Genomic DNA, 12,210 nt, shown 5'->3' on the forward strand with positions numbered 1-12,210 from the left:
CTTCCCTTTATCAAAGAAAACATTGTGCAGAGAGACTCTCAACCTATTGGGCTATGATCTGGGAGAGGTTTGAGCTTTCAACTACAACATTAAAAAAATATATCTTATCGAAATTGGATTAATTTATAATCGGAGATAAAGAATTTCAATTTGTGCTGTGTTCCATCTTAATGTACTCTTAACCAGTAACATATATACTGATATTTACAAATCTGAACAAATCTCACAAGTGTCAGCTTTCTAAAATATAAAAACTATTAAAATACACCTTATATTTAGACGAAAATCACTCTCTTTACTATGGGTATGCAAAAATCGAGGAGAGGCCTACAAATAGGCATAGGGCTTAATAGGTTTTAAAGACGATAATTCTTGACAGTTGCAGATGAATATTAGGTAACGCCAATATTAGTAAGCTATTATACTATTTGTGGGCGGGTGGTAAGGCTGCACTGAATGTCCGTTTTTTTACATTCTAAGCTTTTATTGGGGTTTTTGAATGAAGCTTTGAATGTAGGTTGTCATATTTTAAGATGTTATCACCCTAGAATCATGGAAATGGGTTAGGGTTAGTAAATATGATTTAGTGTTTAAGTGGTAATATAAATGTAATTGAAGTTGCTGTCGGTTGACTGCATTGATAAGGTTATTTGGTAATGATGGTGGGGCTCTTTAAAAAGTGATACAGTATTCATAGAACCAAGACTTGAACATCTGACCTTAAATTACAAAGACTTTTCAATGGGGCCTCCTGCACATTATGTTTTAGTTTTAGTAATAAAGAAAATGTGTGTATGAGTGTAGAGATCTGGCTCTTCAGCTCTTTGTGAACGTCTTGTTCTGGAGAAATGGTAATATGTGTTTGTCTCTGGTGTTTAGTCCTCAGGAAGTCCAAACCCAGAGAGGGAGACCTCATCAGCACCAAGCCTTCCATCTGAGCTACTGGAGTCTTCCAAGTGTTTGGTAAGTGTCAAACAAGTAGTGCTTTTAGTTTGTCCCATATGACAGCCTCCTGATAGGTTATTTTAACCTGGCCTTCATGGCTGGTATGTTATATATAGATGGAAATGCATATCTTCCCCCAAATTCTATATACTTTGCCTCTTTGACCTGAAAAACTCACACATTACATGACAGTGATTTAGCAGACGCTTTTATCCAAAGCGACTTCCAATTCAGATTCTATCACACCGTAGGCACAGCTACGGGAGACATTTCAGGGTGAAGTGTCTTGCTCAAGGACACATCGACATGCGACTGGTGGAGCAGGAGCCAGGGTTCAAACTGCCGATCCTCTGATTGAAATAATACATTTATATAAGAAACAAATTGAATTGGAAATTAAACATCAAACCCCATTCTTTAACGAACACATTTAAAGGTTTAATTAGCTCTCCATGACAGCTAGCTCTATCATGCACACTCTCCTCTTCTCTCTCACACACACACACACACACACACACACACTATCTCTATCTCTCGGTGTGTCTCTTTCTTTTTCTCTTTCTCTCCTTGATGCAAGCAGACCAGTTCATAGCAGTGAAACAATTAGAAAGGGCGAAGGGAGAGACAGAGAACTGCAATTTTTAATGTTGACACACTAAACACTTTTTCTATTTTTCTCTTTCTGAAACTCATTTTTTTGAGAAATGCTAATACATGTGTCCTCTGTATCTGCCTCTCTCCCTGCTGTTTTAGCCCTCAGGAAGTCCAAACAAAGATGGGGAGATCTCATCACTATCAGAACTTTCATCTGAGCCACTTGCAGCTTCCACGAGCTTGGTAAGTGTCAAACAAACCCTTTGAACTGGTCCTGTCCCTAATGACAGGCCTCCTAGTTTACTTCACCCTGTTATTGTTACTTGCCAGTTGCAATGCAAGTATCCACCCAGGTAATCAGAAACGATTACTTGCTGGCTGTACTGTAGAGTTGGAAGCTTCAAATCTTCAATCATAAAAGATGATAGGCAAATTCTAAATCAACATTTGAATTCTCCACTGCTTTTTTTTTTTTGCATGTCTATTCATTCATTGTGTTTAAGCCCGACGGACCCGAATTCGGGTCCGCTGTAGCATTTATCGTTGAAAAAAGTCCATTTATGCATGTGTACAATTTATGAATATGAATATCCCTCCAAAAAATAAAAGATCTGGGTAAAACGTACAATCTAACACATTTTTACAAACTCCAAACTCCATTCTACACAACTATTATACGCAAATAAAAGATTTGCATATAATCAAAAGCGAAAGCCTTAACTCCAAAAAATATGGATTGATGCACAATAGTTTGTTCAATAAAACATGTTCTTTTTTCAATCAATTTTGAGTTTTGGACTGGACAATTACAGAGATGAGGACTGCGTCACTCGCTGTGTGTGTGTGAGTGAGAAAGAAGGTGAAAGGTGTACTATTGCATTCAATGTTTCTGTAAGTTATTAATATTAGTAACTTGAGTGTCAACGTTATGAATGATGCTTAAAAGCTTCAAACTATTCAGTATAGCAAAAGAAAGTTAAAGGAACATTGCATGCAATAGTCCACCTTTTACCTTCCCTTCCCCTCTCTCTGTCACTCTCTCTCTCATTGACAGCAAGCACCACGGCACTCTGCACCTATTGTTATGTCATTTTGTGAACAAAAGTTATTTTCATTCAAGGAAGTTCATTTAATAAAAAGGACTACCTCATTTCATTTGATGAATCACTTCATTCAATGACAATTTTGTTTGAGAAATACATTTTTTGGGTGATGACGACATAAGCAGATGACAGACATTCTGAGCTTCATCCGTAAACCTCAAACAAATGTCAAAAAATGACATTGGGTAGAGCCCCAGCTATATGTGCAGCTACAATGAGATTGCACTATATTTGAGTTGTGGGTGTTTTGAGACAAAATAATTCATTAGTGGTTGTGTGCAAGCTATATGCATTCACCAAACCTAACATTTGGCTACAATGTCTACACCTGGGCAGCGCCTCACATTTTACTTTGCCATTGTTACTAATGGGAAAATCTACTGCATTTGGAACTTGCAGCATGTATCTACTCTTGATATCTGCTTGTTTGCAGCCCATTCACTTTTTTATAATGTACAGTTTGTATCAGAATGAGTTAGGTTGTCATATTTTCATCACATGGGAAAAAATGGCAAACATGGTCCCAACCATACATTCACCGCTGTGTTGTTATCATGTACCTTTACTTAAAACTACAAGGGTTTCATATCCTTCTTCAATGTATAACAGTAACTACTGCCAGTGCTTTATATTGTTTTGTTTTTCCCTTATAGGAAACAAGCCTGGACTTTGAGAGCAACACAGAGATATTATCCCCTGAAAGTCCATCCTCTGGTGTTGGTGATGACCCAGATGTTCCACCTGTGGGGACCTTCAAGATGATGACAAAAGGTTGGACATTGAATTATTATTGAAATGAACATTTCATTAACATTGAAATAAGGAATTCTTCAACTCAAAATGCAGAGAAATCCACTGAAGGGAACATTAACGACACAACCAAATCTTACTTCTTAGTTTCTTCTGCCATTGTCTTCTCTTCACTTGAGCAATCTGGAAAGAATAAAGTTTGGAGAAACACGGTCAAAGCAGAAAGATTGTCTGTGATAGGAAACCGATTCAGTCATGGTGGTTATCACACCCTTACCTAACTCTGACCCGATATGCTTCATGAATCAGCAACCTCCTCTAACACCTCTAACAATGGCGCAGCCTCCCCCCGTCTTGAATCTGCGCAGACGTTTGGGGTAAACATGTAATGCCTTTTTAAAGTCCAAACTTTCTAAAAGCGTGACAAAACAGGAAAACTTTGACGGTTCAAACACTTAAACCAGGCGAAGCAACTAATTCTAATGAATAATTCCACTGACACACTACTGTATCAGTTCACATAACTGACAGGGCGCAAATGATTGCGCTAATTGCAGAGAGGTGTCACACTTTTTTTCATTCAATTTCCATTAAAAGTAACGGAGGTAAACACAGAGAGAGAGGGACCTGCTTTTACCGTGTCTGAAGATGAGTGTCGACAGGCCAGAGGTGGGCCGTTCTGAGAAGCTTTACCAAACCCCATACTCTGATTGGCTGAGCAGCTCAGGGGGGCAACGTGACCCCCAAAGTGAGCCCGCTGTCATCATGGAAATTTAAAGAACAAACAATGATGAGATAACGTAAATGTTAATATTCTTATCACTTTCATTATTTCCCCCCATGTTTTAGGGATGCTAGAGGTTTTGACTTGAGTTGTTTTGACCAGAAATAGATTAGCAACCATTTTTCTCAAGCATTTCCATTTGTTGGGCATACTTGTTGATCATTATCAGAGAAAAGACAGATGTGATAGATTGTTTTCGTTCTGACGTTATTTCATGTCTCTTCATACCTTTATCCTTCCCCTCTCTTCCATGCCATCATACTTTTCCTCTCTCGCCATCCTGCTCACTCCTTTTCACATTTTCATCGTTCCCTCTCCAGTCCATGTAGATGGAAAGATGGCCTTGTTGATATTGTAGTATGAAACCGGAAAAAAAATCTTTGCATTTAATTTTTGTGTACTTTCTCCGACACTCTTAGACACTCCCAGGTCAGGTGGTGGTCTCTTCAACTCAGAGTGTCAGGTTTCACAGATCATCCAGTCAGAGTTGGTCTTCAATACAACCCCACTCCTGTCCTCTTTCTTTTCTTGATAGCCTAGAGCCTAGAGTTTCGCTCACCAAACCCGTAAGGCACGTGACTATGCTGCCATGGGCAAGTGTGTGACAAATTCATACCTGCTCTCTGAAACGTTTATTGAGGATCAATCGTACATTCGTTAACTAGACATGGGCTATCTAGACATTCTAAATGTTTAGAATGCACATTTCTAGTCACTCTGAACAATCACAGTGACTCAATCAAGAGTGAAATCGACCAGCAATTTCACCTCTGTTGTGACTTCCTGGGCAGCACCGCTTTTACGGGTGACAGGTTCCCTGAAAGTCACACGCTGGACGTAGAAGGGTTCTTTACGGGGCAGACACCCTCGCTCTGCTCTATAAGACAAGCTTCCACGCGAAGCACGCAGTAGGACTTTTGACAGACAGCAGTTTGATTCTGCTGTTCCTAGCTCTGGCCAGCAGAGGGCACTCTAGGACCTCTCTTAGAAAATGTCACAGGCCCTTTGAGCAAACTCAAGCTACAGCAGGGACCTCTGACCTCCCATTTGTAGCCACATATCCCCCGTCTACTGTTGAACTTGTCAAGAGTGATTAGGACGTACATTTAAAATGTTTACTTGTATGCATCTCAATCTGTATATTCTTTGTACTTTTAATAGTTTATCAGGTAACTCCTCGTCTCCATCTCAATCCCTATATTTTATGTATTTGTAATAGTTTCATCAGATGTCACTGTGTTTTTACTTCAGAAGATGTTAGACTGCTCCATTAGCCTGCTGGCCTCCAAAATCCCACTATCACGGGGTTCCTCGGCCGCCGCCTCTTCCTCCTCCTCCTCCTCCTCCTCCTCATCCTCCTCCACCGCCTCCTCCGCCTCCTCATCGTGCTCATGTTCTGGACTCAAGTCCATCTCTGTGTGCATGGGGACGGCAGGGTTCGAGGCTCTCAACTGCGCCAGATGCATCACCGTCACCTGATATTTGGCTGCCTTTTGTTGTAGCTCCCGAGCACCACGGTCCAGCTCGAGGTGGCCTTTCATTTTTCAGATGGTGGGGCATGGCCGCACATACTTTCTGACAGAGAGGGCAAGCGTGAACCATCTTTGTGCGAGTCATATCTAGAAAAAAGAAAAGGAAGGAAAAAGAGCCATTTAGATACGGTATTTCATCATGCAATTCGGGGAGAGGCAAACTGTTTGCCTGTTATCTGCTGTTGCTGCCTGCTGAAATGGCGTGGAACCGCCCCGCCCTGAAGTAGAGGAATCGGGGGGCAGTCGCTCCAGCCTTGAAGGCATTCATTCCCCCATGCTCCTCAGTAAATTGCTCAGTATGGCCATCTGTAGGGTTTTTGCTTAGCCTCCAGAACACACGCTTGCTATCAAATCATTCATGCCCACATGACACCCATGCCATAGGAACAAGCTAAAGCCACCAAACTTGACACACACCTGCTCTGGCTTCATACTAACACGCACACCAAGTTTCAGGAGAATTGCACCACGTGACCCAGCACTATATGTAGCGTGCACAGAATGACGTCACACAGGCTCAATCTGGTGCTACACATTTAATGAAAGTGCTCTGTAACATACAAAAATATACATTTAGGTGTACAGTCGCTCCACAGCGCGTTCTACTTCTATCCTGTACAGAGATTCTCATCCTCGCGAGACTTCAGTGTGGCTCTCCGTCACAGACACTGCTTATATCGCAACACTGACACCTACTGGCGATCCACTGGATCTACTGCCTAACATGTAGCTGATGATAAATAACGCTGTACCCTCAATTTTAACTACAATTAACACTTCCTCCTCATAAACACATAGGAAACATAGTAAACTCTCTTAACTTACATTACACCCAAACAATTATTGTACTTTCTGAACGACATATGACTTGTTGTGCCACATATACACCATCTGGGCCTCTTCATCATATATGATGCAGTCTATGACAGCCATGCTGATTCAGCATTCCAAGTATTGTTCTTCGAATCTTTATTCCACTATTTCTTCCGTCGCGCTTGAAACTCTTCTTCTTCTTCAGTTTTTAAGCTACAGAAACCGTTCAACGATGTAAATGTTCAGCTCTTTCAGCTCATGTGTGCTATGTCTCTTCATATTTTCAATCTTTCAACTTTTTGAATTATGAAGCTTTTTGCAACCTATTTTTTGAATGGGATGTCTGTGGAGAATATTTTTAAATCCTCTTAAACTTCTTCAACTTTCAAATCCTTCTACTTCCTCATACTTTCAGCTACAGACACCATTTAAACTTTTGAATGTTGAGAAAACCCTGATCAATCATTGTATGTTATAATCATTTTGATATCTTTTACACTTTTTGAACTGTAGCAATTTTGCTTTTATGTTTTTTTCAGTCCTTTTCTGCTTTTATAATGGGTGTGTATTGCGCAGCTTAGAGTGCGCGATGTCACCGCTAGAGTGAAGAGGAGCTTGAGATTCCTGTGAAAAAAATATTTGTCTTTTGCCACTAACTCCTCAATTTTCACTCTTCATGCATAATTTTTGGATGGAAACGTAGCTAATCTTGTCCTTGTCGTAGACAAATGACTGTGGAATCCCACATATTTACACATTTGGAACAAAAGCCTTTAATTGAGAGGAAAACCAACTTTCTCCTCCATAGACCCCAATGTTAAAACGTACTTCAAAAAAGTCTTGCACAGACAACCGTACCCCATTTCTAAATCGCCATTGAAGCCACTTTTTTTTACACTACAGATCCAATTTTCGCATGATCTGTTCTTCAAGTCATCCTTGCACTCCACTATTAATATTGGAAGAATAGGGGCTATGGTTATGGGGGTTTGTGGTTTTGTTTGACAGGTGTTTTCCAGTCTTTTTCTCATGAAAAGGCTGCCAGGCTGACAGGTGTTCGTGCTTGAACTAATTACTGATGTTTATAAACACACAGACTCATAGACTCTCCAACCGCTGCATCGTCACCATGGGAACCAGTAACACACACACATACACACACTCTCTCTCTCTTTCTCTCTCTCTCTCTCTCTGTCTGTCTGTCTGTCTGGCTGTCTGTCTCTCTCTCCCACACACTCAGTCCATCTGTCTGTCTGTCTGCCTTTCTCTCTCTCTCCCTTTCTGTGAATGAATCCTGTCATTTAATAACCTCTGTTTGTGTGTTTCATACATTCCGATTCTGTGTCCTCTCCTCCTCTCTCCCCCACCCAGCCCAACTCTTTCAAAATAAAAGCCCCATGGATTAACTGTATTTAAACATTAAGCTCAAAATGAGGCTTTTTTGTTGAAATAATTAATGCTGTTATTAATACTGTGACAACTACTACTACTGCTGCTAATATTTCTAGTATTACTACTACTACTACTGCTAATACTACTACTACTACAACTTTTGCTGTTGCTACTACTACTACTATTACTGCTACTATCAATATTATTACTACCACTACTGCTATTCCTACCACTACAATTACTTATACTACAACTGCTACTACTACTACTGCTATTCATGCTACTACCAGTACTAATACTACTACAGCTATTAGTAGGACGGCTATAGTACTACTACTACTGCTATTACTGCTACTTCAAATACTGCCATTACAACTACTACTACTACGACTAGTACTACTGTTATATTAAATACTACGACCACTACTACAGCTATTACTACGACAACTGATACTACTACTTCTACTACTTCTTCTAATTACTAATACTTCTACTATTAATAATACTTCTACTACTACTACTCCCACTACAAATATCACTACTGCTACTACTAGTACTTATTCTAATGCTACTAGTACTTCTACTAATGATAATACTTCTACTACAACTACAACTTCTACTACTACTACTACAAATATCACTACTGCTGACATTGTTTAAGCCACAGAAACCGTTAGAATATCAAAATGTTCAGCTCTTTCAGGAGAGGGTGATATGACTTCATATTTGTAATCTTTAAACTATTTATAATATTAAGCTTTTTGCAATTTGTTTTGAATGGGATATCTATGGAGAAAATCTTCAAATCCTGTTAAACTTCTTCAACGTTCAAAGCCTTCTTCTTTCTCATACTTTCTGCTACAGACACCATAGTTAGACGTTTCAATAGAAGGGTTTTCAGCAGTGCAGTTTAAATGCTTTCGGGCTTCAACATTTTTCAGACAGGTAGTCTCTCATTTCTGTATTTTCAGCAATGTTTTTGCAATTCATTTCAGCTTTCAGCATTCCAACGCATTTTTAGCAGGAAATGCATTTTCTAGTTTGTATTTATTCTTTAGTCAAAGCGGAGGAGAAGCAGCCGTTTGAGAAGCTGTACCGACTGGGCTCGGTGCTCGGCAGGGGGGGGGTTCGGCACCGTCTACTCGGCCGCGCGCCTCTCCGACGGGCTGCCGGTAAGAAGAGCGCGGAGAGCCGCTTTGTTTTGGTCCCACAGCACATGGCCGCTGCTGGGCGAGCACGCGTCAAGCTACACACACCGCAGGCGGCTGGGCTTCCGGTTTCTGCCTTCAAAAATAAAAGCAGCACTAAAGCGTTGCAAAATATTAGCAAAAGTTATTTGAATTGTAAATTGACTAAAACTAAAACATTTTCCGATTATCCTAGCTGTTGTAGATAAGAGATATATTTCACATATATTATTTTTTTTTTCCCATATTCTACTTTCTTATTTACCTACATTTCTATTTTGTGATGTTTTTCTTACTTCATTTAATTTTCTCTTCATATATTTATTGTTCAGAACCAAAACACCGAGGTAAATTCCCATGTGTGAAAACCAACTGCGCATTATGGTTTGGCTTTTATTTGGAAAGCGGTGACTATTCCACCTTACTTCCGGTTTCCCCTCATGTCAGCTGTGTAACTTGACTCATCCCGGGTGTGCCTGGCATGTGGTCTTTGTTTTCACAAAGAAACGTGGTCTGTGACGCTTACACTTCCTCTTATAGTGAAAATCAATCGTGTTACTTCGCTTTATTCTCTTTGAGGAAACGGTAATAGTTACATGATTGATCATATTTTTATGAAATTATCCAAAAACTGGTGGGGGAATGCTTTTTAATTCACTATTGAAGAAAAACAAAGAGCTTTGTGTGACTGTTAACAGTCAGAGATTGATATTATGGCAGTTTATGATGTGTTTTTACAGATAACCATCGTCTACCCTCTTATATAGTATGTTATAACTGTACGGTGTGTTGATGGCGTTTGTTTACATGCAGGTTGCTGTGAAGCACGTGTGCAGAGACAGAGTGACGGGGTGGGGCTCTCTGGTGAGATCATACATGCAGATATAACTGTTGTATAACAACTTCCTGTCAGTTTAACCACCACTTCAGCTACTATGTTAGTTCATTCATCCTTTTATGAAAAATGCCCGTGTACAAGATGACAACAATGAACAATTAAAACGCATTATTTACCAGCACAAAAGACTAATTAGTCCCACATTTAGTAATTGCATGCATTTTAATTCATGCACAGCGAGCTGATGATCCGTTTCTTCCTCAGTGTGGCGCTGTGGTTCCTCTGGAGGTGGTGATGTTGAAGAAAGTGGGCGGGGCGTTCGGCGGCGTGGTGCGTCTGCTGGACTGGTGGGAGCAGGCGGACGGCTGGCTGATGGTGATGGAGCGTCCCGAGCTGAGCCAGGACATCAAGGACGAGAACCTGCTGGTGGACCTGAGGACCGGGCAGCTCAAACTGATCGACTTCGGCTCGGGGGCCCTCCTCAAAGACGAGGCTTTCACCGAGTTCAATGGTGAGTCCGATCAGCTGAGAGAATCTGAAGAGCTGTGGGGATTGTTTCTGAAAATCTAGACGTTTTAAAATATCGGAAAGGTGTTTTGGGTCAGTGACTACCGTCCCATCATGCACCGGTTCTGTAATGTCGTCAGCGTCTCCGGGAGTATTTTCCCGCACGATGGTGATCCGTCACTTCCTGCTCCACTCTGACACACACTGTACCTGTAGTGATGTAACTCTCCTCCCTCCAGGCACGCGGTGTACGGTCCTCCGGAGTGGATCCGGTTCCGTCTGTACCACGGTCGCTCGGCCACAGTGTGGTCTCTCGGCGTGCTGCTGTACGACATGGTGTGCGGGGACATCCCCTTCCAACAGGACAAGGAGATCCTGAGAGGACGGATCTACTTCAGACGCGACGTCTCCTCAGGTGTGCCGGAGCGTGACGAGATCACGCGACCAGGTTTTTACATCGAAGTCGGAACAAAACCAGAGATGAGTGTTCTTCATCTCCTCCTTGTTTGTTTTTACTTCAGAGTGCCAGCAGCTGATTGGCTGGTGCCTGAGCCAGCAGCCATCAGACCGGCCAACCCTGGAGCAGATCCTCCTCCACACGTGGGTGACCGGCAGCGACGGGCAGCGCACGGACGCCGCCAACGCCGCCAACCCCATCACACCTGACTCCTCCCCCAGCCAGCAGAGCCTCTGATTGGTCAGCGACCCCCTGCTGTTCACGGGGGACGGAGCAGTTCCTCATCGAGGCTCGACGCTCGTCGAGGGTTCGTGTTCAGAGTGCCTTGAGTTTGAAAAGCTGCAGATCAGGAGTCGGAAAAGATATGTTTTTTTGAATATGTCTGCTCCCCTCTTCAGGTAAAGCTTTATTTTTCTACAGTGTCGGTTCATGGAGACGGTTGGTTGATTGTTTCTGTTGTTAAATGTTCTGTGTTGATAAACTACAACGTCTTCTCTCTGCCCTCGGTCTCTGGGTGTTAAATGCACAGTCAATGCAAATATTCAGTATTATATTTGTGTGTGTATATATATTTTTTTTATATATATATTTTGTACATTCTGTTATATTTCTTTAGTAAAGAGACATTCCTCATCATTTGTTTATTTATTTAAGTTGTCGAACTTTTCTAAAATGTTTTTACTTTTTGTAAAAAAAAAAAATTTCTTCCTGAAAACGGGAATAAAATCAGAATCAGGATTCCTCACATTCTGATTCTGTTAGTTCATGTTAGTTCAAACAATTTTTTCATAAAACTTGTTTGTATATAAACTGATTTTCTGTGTGATTTTGTGTGTCTTTTACCTAAAAAAAAATACATAAATAATGAAGTCTCTAATAGAGGAGCAAAATACATGAATTTGAACTTTTGTTTAAGACCGCCCTGAACAAACACTTAATGTTGTGACTATTTAATTGATAATGAAATGAACAATATAGGAAGACACAACTCATTATTTCTCATTTCAAGGGTTAAAGAAGTCTCATAGTCTTCCATTAAGGCAACGAATGTTGAAATCGCTGAATAACTGAATATAACAATATAATTTATTGATGATTTAATTGCTGAATTGAAGGTAATCCATTTAATAATCATTGAAGCTCCACGAAATGGGCAAACAAACCCCTCAGTGAACACGTGGACAGCATTGGTGTTAATCAGTGATGGTAAAGAAGTAAACTCTTATATTTTAAGCAGCACGTTCTGTGATTATTTTGTGCACATGTGTTGTAGTAATAGCTGGTTGTTGTAGTCACTGCTTGAATTCA

The 12,210-nt window shown here is 40.8% G+C and overlaps 1 pseudogene; it reads left to right on the forward strand.

The window, feature by feature from the left end:
* The first annotated feature begins 915 nt into the window (after positions 1-915).
* On the forward strand, positions 916-11,728 carry LOC137888800 (serine/threonine-protein kinase pim-3-like; annotated as a pseudogene).
* Positions 11,729-12,210: the final 482 nt, after the last annotated feature.

This window comes from Cebidichthys violaceus, unplaced genomic scaffold (genome assembly GCF_023349555.1).
Source record: "Cebidichthys violaceus isolate CVI_PGR_0920_01 unplaced genomic scaffold, fCebVio1.0.p SCAF_107, whole genome shotgun sequence".
NCBI classification, from domain to species: domain Eukaryota; kingdom Metazoa; phylum Chordata; class Actinopteri; order Perciformes; family Stichaeidae; genus Cebidichthys; species Cebidichthys violaceus.